Source organism: Saccopteryx bilineata, chromosome 6 (genome assembly GCF_036850765.1).
Source record: "Saccopteryx bilineata isolate mSacBil1 chromosome 6, mSacBil1_pri_phased_curated, whole genome shotgun sequence".
NCBI classification, from domain to species: Eukaryota; Metazoa; Chordata; class Mammalia; order Chiroptera; family Emballonuridae; genus Saccopteryx; species Saccopteryx bilineata.
The window spans coordinates 176,997,887-177,011,318 of record NC_089495.1 but is presented as its reverse complement, the minus strand read 5'-3'; the positions used below and the strand labels follow the sequence as shown (position 1 = coordinate 177,011,318).

Genomic DNA, 13,432 nt, shown 5'->3' with positions numbered 1-13,432 from the left:
TAGGTCAGTCTTGAACCACATTATATAAAGAGCACATTTTCTTTCTTTTTCTTTTTTGTCTGTCCTCTATTGATATATAACAAACCGTTCACAAGCTTGGAGGCTGTGATGGTTAAATTAATTCATCAGCTTGACTGGGCCATGGGATCCCAGATATTTGGTCAAATTTATTCTGGTGTTTCTGGGAGGGTGCTTTTAGATGAGATTAACATCTTTATTGGTAGATGGAGTAATGCAAATTGCCCTCCCAAAGATGGGTGGGCCTCATCCAATCAGCCAAAAGCCTGAATAAAACAAAAAGGCTGATGTTCCCTGAGTCAAAGAGAATTCTTTTGCCAGACCGCCATTGAATAGGACCATTGACATTTTCTTATGTTCAGACTCAAACTGAAATATCAGCTCTTTGTGGGTCATAAGTTTCCTGGACTTTGGACCAGAACCACAGCAGCAGTTCACTATTGACCTTCCTGGGTCTCCAGCTTGCCGACTCACCTTGCAGATTTTGGGACTTCTCAGTCTCCATCATCATGTTTGCCAACTTATTTTAATCTAATCAACTAGTCAATTAGTCAATCAATTGATTCTAAATGTATCTACTCGCACACACACACACACACACACAGATACACACACATACATATATATATACACACACACACACACAGTGGTTCTGCTTTGCTGGAGAACCCTGGCTAATCAGGAAAATTGAAACAACAACCACTTCACTGCTCAGAATTCTGTAGGCCAGGCATTTGGACAGGATAGAGTGGGGATGCTCTGTGACTTCCTGGGGTCTCAATCCTTCTCCCCTCACCTCTCTCTCTCACTGTGCTGTCATTGCACAGAAGTTTAGTCTGAGCATCTTAAGAGTTTGGCAGACGCCTCCAAGAGTGAGCTTTCCCAGAGGATAGCACTTCTTGAGTCTCTGTTTCCATCATGCTTGATACTGTCCCACTGGCCAAAGCAAGTCTAGTGGCCAAGCCCAGAGTCAGTGTGTGAGGGGCTATACAAGCACTCAGCTAATTGGAGGTGTAGTTCATTGCTGCCACCAAAGTCTGTTACGTTGTGGGGAAGGGAGGGCTGCTGTTCTATCTTGGGCCTATTGACTTTTATGTATCTAGGTGATATCAAAGTAGGAAGAATCAGGTGGCAATATGGGTCTGAGGCTAAGTAAATGTGACTTAGTTGGATAGATACATTTGGAAAACAAATACATAAGGTTAATATAAGGATATTTCACAATCAGCACAACATGGACAGCAACTAATTAGAACTGATACTGCTTATAACCTCAAAGCAGGGTCTCAGGGTTCCCTTGTTATGTGGCCTTTTACATTTAGTTATTGAATTATTGAAAGTGTCAAGGGTCACAGGAAAGGAGGCAGAAAAGTCAGGATAATGAGAGGGCACTTGTGGGGAGAGGGTAGTAGTCTACCAACTATTTACCAGTTGGTAGGCAATACTGCAATATTTTAACAACTGGTCTGAGTATCAGCCCCGTTTACAGGCAATAGTTGAAGCCATGTTTAATTAACATTGTACTGGGACAGAGCATTAGGTTAAACCATATGACATGTCCGGTATTCAACCAGTTTTAGCCTACAAATAGCATAATTTTGTGTGCTTCAACTGAATTAGTAATGAGACAAAAAGAGGTCTAAGATGGAGAACACAATTTACTTAACAGGCAGGTGAACAAGAAGAGTCCCCACAGGAAACAGAAAGGAATGACCCCATGGAAGGCTGAGGAAGAGCTTGAGAGGGAGGGAATGGGCAAAGGTGTTGAATACCCTACAGTAGTGTTCAGATAAAATGAGGACTCAATGTCTTTCGTGTTTGGCAACTAGGAGGCCTTGTTGAGTTCAGTTTGAGGGAAATAGTCAAGTCAGAAGCACGTGACAGAGGCTTATGAACCACCTGGGAAGGGAGAATCAACGAAGATGAGTTTAGAATAGTACAAAAGCTTTGCTGATAGTAAGGTGAGAAAGGGGAATTGATTGGGAAGTAGAGTTAGAGAAATTCCAATTTAATTTTTTTTTAATGAAAAATATTTGACCAAAATTCTATGAGGAATGGAAAGATAATATTTAAAAATCCTTCAGCTTATTATTGAAAGATAAATGGTTACAAAAGTAAGACTGGAAAGAGCAGAGTCCTGGGGTCCAGAGTCTGGGGTCCTGGTTCCAGCGCTTCCAGTGTGAGGGCCAGTTTGGCCACTTCATAGTACGTCTTTGTTGGTCAAGAGTAGTTCTCATATTGGTTGCATAGTAGGGTGGCCTGGGTTGGGGGTAGGGAGCTTTTGAAAGACTCCATGCCCTAGACTCACCTGAGATCGATCACCCCAGACTCTCTGGGGTGCACCCGGGCTTTGGGATTCTTTTAAAGCTCTTGGGCTGTTCCACGTGGGTTCAAGATTGAGAATCACTGCTTTAGAATGTTAATTGTTTCCGACTGCCTCAGCTGGAGTGCTTTAGCCAACATTCTGAGATAAAGTCCTACTCACCAGTCATGCCCATCAGGACAGGCCACTCCCCAGGACAATGGTGGCTGTGTCAGACCTTCGCTCAGGGCAGTGGTACTCAGCCCTAGCTATGTGTCAGAATCTCCTGGGCACTTACAACATCCTAATGTCCAGGCTGCACCCCAAAGACCTTGATGTAATTGGTCTGGGATGCTGTAATGGGTTGAATCATGTCTCCCCAAAAAGTTATGTTGAAAACTTAACCTCAAGTACTTCAGAATATGACTTTATTTGGAATTAGTATCTTTAAAGAGGTAATCCATTTAAACTAAAGGCATTATTAGGGTGGACCCTAATCCAATATGACTACTGTCTTTACAAAAAGGAGCAGTTTGAATACATACAAGGCATGCATGGAGGAAATGTGATGTAAAGAAACTTAAAGGGGCCCTGGCTGCTTGGCTCAGTGGTAGAGCATCAGCACGGCGTGTGATGTCCCAGGTTTGATTCCTGGTCAAGGCACACAGGAGAAGCACCCATCTGCTTCTCCACCCCTCCCTGTCTCTCTTCTCTCTCTCTCTTTCTCTCTCTCCTCTTCTCCTGCAGCCATGGCTTGATTGGAACAAGATGACCCCAGGCGCTGAAGATGGCTCCATGGCCTCCACCTCAGGTGCTAAAAAATGGCTCCATTTGCAACAGAGCAGTGGCCCCAGATGGGCAGAGCATTGTCCCCTAGTGAGCTTGCCAGGTGGATCCTGGTCGGGGTGCATGCGGGAGTCTGTCTCTGCCTCCCCTGCTCTCGCTAAAAATGAAAAAATAAAGAGAGAGACATAAAGGGGTGACCATGTTAGGATTAGATTGGAGTTATGCTGCCACAGGGCACAGGAACAGTGGGGGGTACCAGCAGTTGGGAGAGGCAGAAAGGGATCCTTCTCCTGCAGGTTTCAGAGGCAGTATGGCTGACACGTGGATTTAGAAATTCCAGTCTCTGGAACTGGGTGACAATAATACAATTTTTAGAACAACAATAATTTTTGTTGTTCTAAGCCACCCAGCTTGTGGTACTTTGTTACCTAGCAGCCCTGAGAAATTAATACAGATGGATTTGGATATAGGTAGTTTTAAACGTGGCACAGGTGATTCTATATAATATGCTGGGATTGATTTTCACAACTATCAGGGGGAAATATAGCTGGCATAACCTGAATAGAAAATAATGTCAAAATCAGTTTAGAAGCCATGCAAATATAATTATCCTGAGTATAATATTTAAAACTTAGTACCATGCCAAATAATTTTCACACCTAGTTATCTGTCTTTGTAACTCAGGGCTTCACATTTTAAAGGAGGCACTTGCTATCTTGCTCCTCTGCAGTTTCTTGTCCGGATGCTCATTTTTAGCATAATTTCTCCCCTTGAGTGATGAGCTTCGGGGTTGCCACTTTGTGTGTGCTTTACAGGTCTCTTCATGGCATGTCCTTTAGTTTTCATGCCTAAGGGCACTGTCTGTACCTAGCCTTCTAGGACTTAATCCTGTTCATTTATAATGTAACATTTCTCCAATTTGTCAAAGTTACTTAGAATTCTGATCCTGCAATCCAAAATTCTAATTCCCATTACTCAAGGATTGTCCCCAAGACAATTGAATTAAGAATTCTATGAACTCCTGGAGGAATCAATTTGGAGAAGATCAGATAATGGAAGGTTTATTATATTATGTACTGCATTAAAGTGTAAAGATGTATGAAAGATAAATGGTCAATGCATGAATTATGCAAAGAGCTCCTTAGTGTGAGATGTGAAATCTTGTCACTGTCAAAGTGTGGTCCATAGACCAGCCTCGCTGACAACACCTGGGAGCTTGTTAGAACTGCTGCTTCTCAGATGCCGTCCCAGACCTCCTGACTCCAAATCTGCATGTTTATGGCATTTCTGGGGAAGCTCAGGCCAATTAAATTTTGAGACACAGTGATGTAGAAATGTTTCCTGCCTCAAAGAATCAAGTAGGACTGTTGAGAAGGCAAGATACAAACCTGGTAGATCAGTGCTTCTCAAAGTGTAGTCTGCAGGACCACCTGTATCTGAGCGGCATTCGATGCTTGGTCAAAGTAAGAATACATTTAGTCCCTTCAAAGACCACTTAATTAGACTCACTGGGGATGGGACTCAGAAACTTACATTTTTTTTTAAAATATTTTATTTATTCATTTTAGAGAGGAGAGAGAAAGAGAGAGAGAGAGAGAGAGAGAGAGAGAGAGAGAGAGAGAAGGGAGGGAGGAGCAGAAAGCATCAACTCCCATATGTACCTTGACCAGGGAAGCCCGGGACTTCGAACCAGCGACCTCAGTGTTCCAGGTCGACGCTTTTACCCACGACGCCACCGCAGGTCAGGTAAGAAACTTACATTTTTTGACAACTTCCCCAGGTGAATTTGATGCACATTAAAGTTGGAGAGTAATTGCTCCTGAACAATGGGAATTTATTTTATTCAGCACACCTGAGGAATGACACCAGGCATTGGTAAGAGCGGTGCAGACTGGCGTGCCCTGAAGGTGGCAGCTGCATTCAGACCAGCGTCATTCAGAGGAGGGTCCACACATCAACAGCACGTTATCTCCCGGGTGCTCGGTAGAAATGCAGAATTTCAGACTTCACTCAGTATCTGAACTGTGTCTCTCCCAAATTTGTATGTTGACGTGTAACCTCCAGCACCTCAGAATGTATTCATATTTTAAAACAAGGGACTTTACGAGGTTATTAAGTTAAAAGGAGATCTTTAGGGCGGGCCCTAATCCAACATGACCAGTGTCCTTGTAGGAAGAGGGAATTGGGACACAATGTGTTTGCACAGAGTAAAGACCATGTGAGGATAGGAGAAGCCAAGGAGAGAGGCCTCAGAAGAAACCCACCCTGCCGATACTTTGATTTTGGACTTTGAGCCTGTGGAACTGTGAGAACATAAATTTTTGTCGGTTTTCACCACCCAGTCTGTGGCACTTGGGCATGGCGGCCCCCTAGCGGATTACTATGTCCACTAAATTAGAATCGGCATTTTTAACAAGGTCCGTAGATAATTCAGGTATATCAGACCTTTTGAGAAGCAGCAGTCCAGTACAGTGATTGTCGAACGTTAGAGTACCTCAGAGTGAACTTGAAGGCTTGTTAACATACAGATATCCGGTGCCACCCAGAGATTCTGACTCAGTTGGCCTGGGATAAGCCAGAAAAAACTGCATTTGTTTTTTTTTTTTTAATTTTTATTTAGAAAATTATATTTAATAGGGTGACATTGCTCAATCAGAGTACACAACTTTCAGGCGAACGTCTCCATAGCATTTGAACTGTTGACTGTGTTGTAGGCCCATCACCCAAAGTCAAATCATTTTGTGTCACTGTATATTTGTCCCCAAACCTCCGTCTCTAACAAGCTCCCAGGTGATGCCACTGTTCCTGTTCTGCTGACCACACCTGAGTGTGTGTGGCCAGCAGCCTCAGCTGTATCTGGAAATTATTAGAACAGAAAATTTAGAGTCCCCGAGCTAGACTTATGATATGACCACATTTTCAAACCCTCTAGAGAGTTGGGGGCTGGGCCCAGCAAAATAATTCTGAAACTTAAGTTTGAAAACTGGTGATCAACAGGAGCTGTGCCAAGGGGCCAGAACAACGTATTATATTTTGCCTCTGTGGTAGAGGATCTGTAGATGTGGAGGGTCAACAAGTTTGTATACACACACACACACACACACACACACATATATGTTGTTCAGGGGTCAGCTGTGATCTGAAACACCCCTTGGCCCCAGGTGGTTCTTTGGTCGTTTTTCTAGAAGTCATGCTCTCACCCTGCCCAGAAATGATCCTGAGGCAACAGCTAAGGCAGTGGTCCTCTGCATGCCAATCACCTGATTATTGGGCACTACCCCCAGCTTTGGGTTCTCTTGGTTTAGGATAGCGTCCCAGAACTTGTATTTCTTAGCAAATTTCCAGTTGATGTTCTTGCTGCTTCTTCAGGGACCAAGGCTTGCCCAATACTGGGATAGGGGTCAAACCTTGATTTCACAGGTATGGCAGACACTGTTCGTTGGGCAATGAACCCCACACGCGTGCCCCATTTTTCCCTTGTCTTTCTCCAATATAGTACCAAAGCGCAGGTGAGAGCTCACCACTTTCTCAAAGGATTCTGTAGCTGGGAGTGAGCATGTGACACTGTGACACAATTCTAGCCAATGGGACCTAAGCAGAAGTTGCAAGGGGTGAGGGGCAGTTCTGGGAAGTGTACTACTCTGCCTCCTAGCACTTCAAGCACTGTGCTTTCTCCTCCCTGCCTTAGAGCACAGATATGATGCCTGTAACGGAATCAGCCTTCTCAGGACCACAGTGCTCATACCTGAAGGCCATGGGCTGACGGAATACAGATGGCAGAGTAGCCAGTTAGAAACACAGAACCAATGCCAATAACCCTCAGATGCCGCATTATGTGGGACAGTAATCTTTATTGTTCAAGCCACAGTGAATTGAGTTGTGTTACTTACAGCCAATATCACTCTTATTTGATAACAAACTTATCTGTATAATTAAGAGAAACAAACCTATAGCAAACAACCTAAAGTAACCAGATTTCTTTCCCTTAAATCAGAACATAAAAAACAAAATGAAAGAAACCCCAATAATATAAAAGAACTATAAAACTACCATCTACCATCATTATCATAGTATAAAATAAAGGCCCATTATAACCTACACAAAAAGGTAGAAAAATTTAGTTGACTATATGTAGCTTTCAAAAACATCATTGCTCCTTATTTTGATGAAGACAGGTCAACAGGATAGGTGAGTAATTACTAATAAATGAAACTTATTTAACATTTCATACATATGTTTGAACTTGACTACGTGTCTTCCTGGTTCACATTTGGGCTTTAAATTTAGTCAACACCTTCCCATCAAAATTACTGTGTCCTGATACATGTATCTATATAAGCACACATTTGAGCATTTAACCATCAGCAATGAAAGAATTAAACATTAGAGTTACAGAAAAAATCAAAATATGACATGTATATCTTAAAATATCCTTTACAAATGTGCTCATTTCTGAGAAACTGCTTTGCTCAAACCTAAACCCAGCCTGATTCCCCCCCCCTTCTTTTGTTACAAAGTAATTAGTCTTTAAGTGCTGTTGGGGAGCTCAGTTGGTTAGAGCATCCTCCTGATATGTCAAATTTGTGGGTTCAATTCCCTGGCTAGGGTATATACAAGAATTAACCAATAAATGAATAAGTAAGCAGAACAATAAATTGATGTTTCTCTCTCCCTTCCTCTTTGTCTCTGAAATCAACAATAAATTAAAAAGATATAATCAGTATCTGAGTCCGCTTTTAATCTTATGTTAATGAGATCCCCTACAGTCTTAGCTCATCCCTTCAAATTAGAGATTGATCTATAACTAATAAGGCTTATAATGGCAGTACCAGAGACAAAAGAGATCATTGGGCAGCTGGGAAGAGAGAGCTGAGAAGTGTAGAAAGGGCATAAATAATTGCATTCTTCACTACATACTAAGTTGACTCCTGGAGACAGAAGCAGGTGTCTCTGGTAGCAAGTCTGCTGGCTCGAGCTCCTCTAACAAGGGAAGCCCCTCCAAGGTGTTAAGAGGGACCATGGAAGCTGTACCCAGTCTGTGCATTAGCAAAAGCATTCCTGCTCGCCCGTGCATAAGGTTTTCATCCTGGCTTGAAAAACGTGCTTTGAATTGCCTTTAACTTCTGGAAAAAAGCACCAGATGAAGAACTCATCTTTTTTTCCAGCCATTTTTTGGAGCCATGTGTCTTCTCTACACCGTAGATTTACCGCCTCAAAATTTCCAGTGATTGGAGCAGAGGCACGTTTACTCATTAATTAAAATCTAATTTTCTATTCTATTATAATTGCAGCAGTAGAGGGGAAAAAAAGTAAAACTTATTATTCCAAAAAAATGAAAATGATCCCTGGACTGTTTTCAGCTTATTATGAGCTCTGTGTTAAAATTTGTTTTAAATTGAATCAATAGAACAAACATGGAAATGAGCTCTGTGAAATCATTTATTTTTAAAGGGTCTTAATGAAAGCCTGCTTCATTCTGTTTAAAAATTTTTAGACTCTGCCTGGATTGATTTCTTAATAAAGATAAAGGCAAGAGGAGGTGTTCAGGTTCTGTGGTGGATCTGGGACCATCTGTAGGTCAGCCTGTGTGTGGCTTTATGATGATGATTTCTAAGCCTTTTAAGGACACCAGTGTGGATCCCGTTAGCTCAAAAGCCCAATAATTTCAGTTCACTCTGCATTTTTAAACTCAGCACCATCCTGGAGAGTCGGGTGTCTGCATGGAAACATACAGGAAAACGTTGGAGAGGCTGCTGGTTTGGCTCTGTCTCCTGACTTGGTCCTGTGCATGTGGGCTGGCGTGTGAAGGATGTCAGTGTGACAGGTGGTGACCTGGCACCCCGGGATCAGAGCTGGCTCTCTCAATGTAATTACCTGGCTCACTGGCTCTAACCGGGAGGAAGGGTTGATTCTATCTCATCACTTTCTGCTGAGTCCTCATGTAACCTACAAATCCGCATAATCTCTAGTGGTGACGGGGTGGGGTGGGGGGAGACGAGCAGAGTGGTCAGTGGGGGACACCTGGAGAATTTAAAATTTGCACTTTATAGCTGTCCCATTTAAGTTCGTTAAGAGCCATGTAGTGCTAAGTGTAAGAGAAGTAGGTTACAAAGTTTTATATGTATATTTAAGTTTATAGAAAATTTATATTTATAGTATTTATATATTCTACATATTTAGAGTATATATTGATATCTTTGCATACATATGCATGTATTTTATATAAAATACATAATCTATGCATAATATATGCATATATTTATATAAATGTTATATATGTATAAGAGGGGTCGGAACCTTTCTGGCTGAGAGAGCCATGAACGCCACATATTTTAAAATGTAATTCCATGAGAGCCATACAACGAACCATGTACGTTAGACATTATCCAATAAAAATTTGGTGTTGTCCCTGAGGACAGCTGTGATTGGCTCCAGCCACGTGCAACCATGAACATGAGCGGTAGGAAATGAATGGGTTGTAATACATGAGAATGTTTTATATTTTTAACGTTATTATTTTTTTATTAAAGATTTGTCTGCGAGCCAGATACAGCCATCAAAAGAGCCACATATGGCTCGTGAACCATAGGTTCCCGACCCCTGATGTATAATGTACACGTATATAGGTATATATATATATTTTTAAATTTACTTATTGAATTTAGAGAGGAATGGAGAGAGAGAGAGACTGTTCCTGTGTGTGCCCTGACAGGGGATCAAACCTGCAACCTTGGCATATCAGGATGATGCTCTACCCAACCAAGATATCTGACTAAGGCTGGATATTTATATTAAAAAATGTATTACATATATGAATATCATATAGTGTCTGTGTATATGCATAAATACCATATACCATAAGTGTGTATTCATTTTGAATTTTTATGTATGATATTATATATAAATATGAATATGTGTGTATATTTCTATGCACTAAAATGTTTCTATCTATATAGCAGTGTATATGGGTGTGTCTAGGTAGGATATAGAACATATACCAAAATATCAAATGGATAAAGTGGTCATGTCCAGAAAGTAGGATTGTGGATAATTTTCATTTTCTCTGTGTCTTTCAATATTCTCTAAATATTCTATGAATATAAAGTATTGCTTCTGCAATCACAGAAAAGGTATTAAAAGGAAAAATCGAGGAGCCTTCCTGCAGGCCCTGAACATCATCAGGACAATTCTTTCCTGCCGTGATGAGTGACAGCTCCTGGTTGCCTGATCATGGTCCCTTTCTTCATCTCAGATTGCCATCTCTCCTCTGGGACTGAGCAGCAGACTCTGAGGGCTGCATGGTTTGGGGGGCTCTAGAATTGGTTGCTTCTTCCCTGCCCTTAGCACGCATGCATGAGCTCACTCATCTGGTACCATCACAGAGAATCACCAGAGCCTCTTAAATGGTCCTGTTCTTGGTGTTCACTGATGCTGACACGATTTATCACATGCATGTCTTCTTTCCCTCCATCCTTCACGCCAGACACGGGGAAATGAAGCTTTATGTAATGCACACATGTTACACAAGTTCCAGACAAGTATTCTCATGTGAGGAAGAACTGAAAGGCCTTGTTAAAATACAGGTCCCAGGGCCTCCCCCTTCCCCCGAGATTCTGATTCTGTGGGTCTTACTGGGGTATAAAGAACTGTGTTTTTAACGAGCCCTCAAATGCTGACATGCTGGTCCCTGCTCCACTGTTTGAGGGGCCAGGTCAAATGGTTCTCCATGCGTGGACCCCACTTCAGCAGCAGCAGTGACACCAGTGACTTGGTTAGAGTCACAGACTTTCAGACTCCACACCAAAGGTGTTGAGTTAGGATTTGGCTTTTAATAAGGTTCTCAAGATATCCAAGTGCACATGGCAAAAGATGAAGCAGCAACTGGATAGGCACTAGCCAGAAAGGCAGGGGGTGCTCTACAGGCCGCATGATGCCCAGGCGCAATGACGGAGGTGCTGTCCCATCCCTATGGCTCTGGCAGCTGTGGGGCAGTGGCCTGAACTGGGAGCTCGTGGCTCCCCTGTGGAAGAAGAGCATGAATACCAGGTGTGTCTCTGTGCCCAGCTCCGAGCATGTCACTGAGACTGTTTGTCATCAGGGTTGTAAAATTAAAGGACTGATGCCAAAGATAAACATGGATACCAAGATGGCTGTTCATGGTGGAGAGCCCAATTTTGTTGTCATTGGACGGAAAGAAGATGCTGCCATGGCCAAAAGAGAAATCCTCTCAGTGACATAGCACTTCTCCATGATTTGTATGTCTTGAAACAAACATGGCCCTGCCTTGGGAGGGATGTCAAGTCCTCATCTTCCCCGCCAAACCACTGTTCAACTGAGGGTCCCATAGTGTGTGGTAGCATTAGTAGTTGGACCCAAAGGAGTGACTCTTAAAAGAATTCAGCAGCGTAACCACACATACATGGCAATTCTGAGCAGGGTTAAGGGGCCTGTCTTTGAAGTGACAGGGATACCTGAAAATGCTGACAGAGCATGAGAAGAAATAAAAATGCATATTGCCATAGGTCTTGAAAACTATACCGGGCTCAATGAAGAGAATGATTTCCATTACAACAGTATCTATGTAAGCTTTGAAAGTGCACTCTTTGTGCTGCATGGCTCTCCTCCAATCCAGTTCTGCCTAGCCATGCAAGTATGATATTCTTATCAAAAGGATATTCAATTATCAAAAGCATAGTTCCAGTTCTCTGGAAAGTGGTGCCATGGATTTCTATTTTGGAAGCAATAGGCTGTCTGACTTTAATCCAACAAGCCCAGTTAGCATAGAAAACTTTTGGTTTGGAGATGTACTACCATCTGTAGACTCAGAAATCTTGCAATTGATTCTCCTGACTCTTTACCAATTTGATTCTTTACCAACATCCACACAAACTATCTGAATCCATTTAAACCAGTTAACTCAATCTCTGGCTTTGGGAGTGATCCTTCTGAAAGCATGAAGACTCAGCATAGAGGAAGCCAGCCAGCCATTCCTTGCCTGTCTCCCACCTTTCCTGAGAGCACTGAAGACCCAATGGCTTGGAGGGTTGGGAGCAACCCATCTAGTGCAGGCAACCATGTTGGTCCACCAATACACATCCCTACTCTTTTTTTTTCTTTTCTTTCTTTTTTTATTCAGTAAGAGAAGGGGAAGCAGAGAGACAGGCTCTTGCATGTGCCCCAACCGGGGTCCACCTGGCAAGCCCAATAGGGAGTGATGCTTGGCCCATCTGGGGTGTTGCTCCATTGCTCAGCAACTGAGCTCTTCTTAGTGCCTGAGGCAAAGTCCATGGAGCCATGCACCAGGGGCCAACTTCCTCCAATTGAGCCATAGATGCAGGAGGGGAAGAGAGAGAGGGAGAGAGAAGTGAGAGGGAGAGGGTTAGAGAAGTAGATGGTTGCTTCTCTAGTGTGCCCTGACAAACAAACCCCAGACATCCACACGCTGGGCTGACACTCTACCACTCAGCCAACCAGCCAAAGCCGTCCCTGCTTTTTCTAATGGCACCAATAGTTACTCCTCTTCCAACGGTGGTCCCACTTCTAGCTCACCTCCAGAACTAAGACATAAGCACAACTGTGTGATTTGTTTTGAGAATAAAGTTATTGGTGCCCTAGTTCCATGTGGACATGACCTCTTCTGCATGGAATGTGCCAACAAAATCTGTGAAAAGAGAATACCATCATGTCCAGTTTGCCATCAGCCAACTGTTACTCAGGCAATCCACATTTACACACACACACACACACACACACACACACACACACACACACACACATCTCTATATGAATTCGTAAAGCCTTGGGTATAGTGGTACCCCCAGTAAACTTCGTAATGAATTCTTATAACTGTTATCAGGCTAAAGTTCTTAGTAAATTTATAAAAGACTACTATGGTAACACTAAACCTAAGTGATCTCTTGTCTATTTGTTTGGTTTGAATTATTAATATTATCCTGTAGACCCCGGATAGCTTGTATAAGAATTGCTGAAACTGACATTCAGTTTGGTTACTAAGGGTTGTATGAGCCTATGAGAAGTATAGATAGCTAAGATTCCAAAATGAGGGATGCCAAGGCCTAATCACATTAAGAGTCTATGGACAGTACTTGGCATTATAGATGATTCAGACACGTTGGGGCTGGCTTCTTTATATTGCCAGTTTTGATCAAACAGGTTGGTTGGTTTTTTATTTTACAACAAGTTTTATGCCAAATTCTGCAGGATTGCAAGTAACTTTTTAATGCAGTGTAAATTACTTATTGGTAATAACAGAGTTGATGGCAGTTTACTCCACCTCTGGTTATAATTTGGGATGAAAAACTGTTA

The 13,432-nt window shown here is 42.4% G+C and overlaps 1 pseudogene; it reads left to right on the top strand.

Moving 5' to 3' along the window:
* Positions 1-11,011: 11,011 nt before the first annotated feature.
* LOC136308458 (RNA-binding E3 ubiquitin-protein ligase MEX3C pseudogene) lies at positions 11,012-12,474 on the top strand (annotated as a pseudogene).
* Positions 12,475-13,432: the final 958 nt, after the last annotated feature.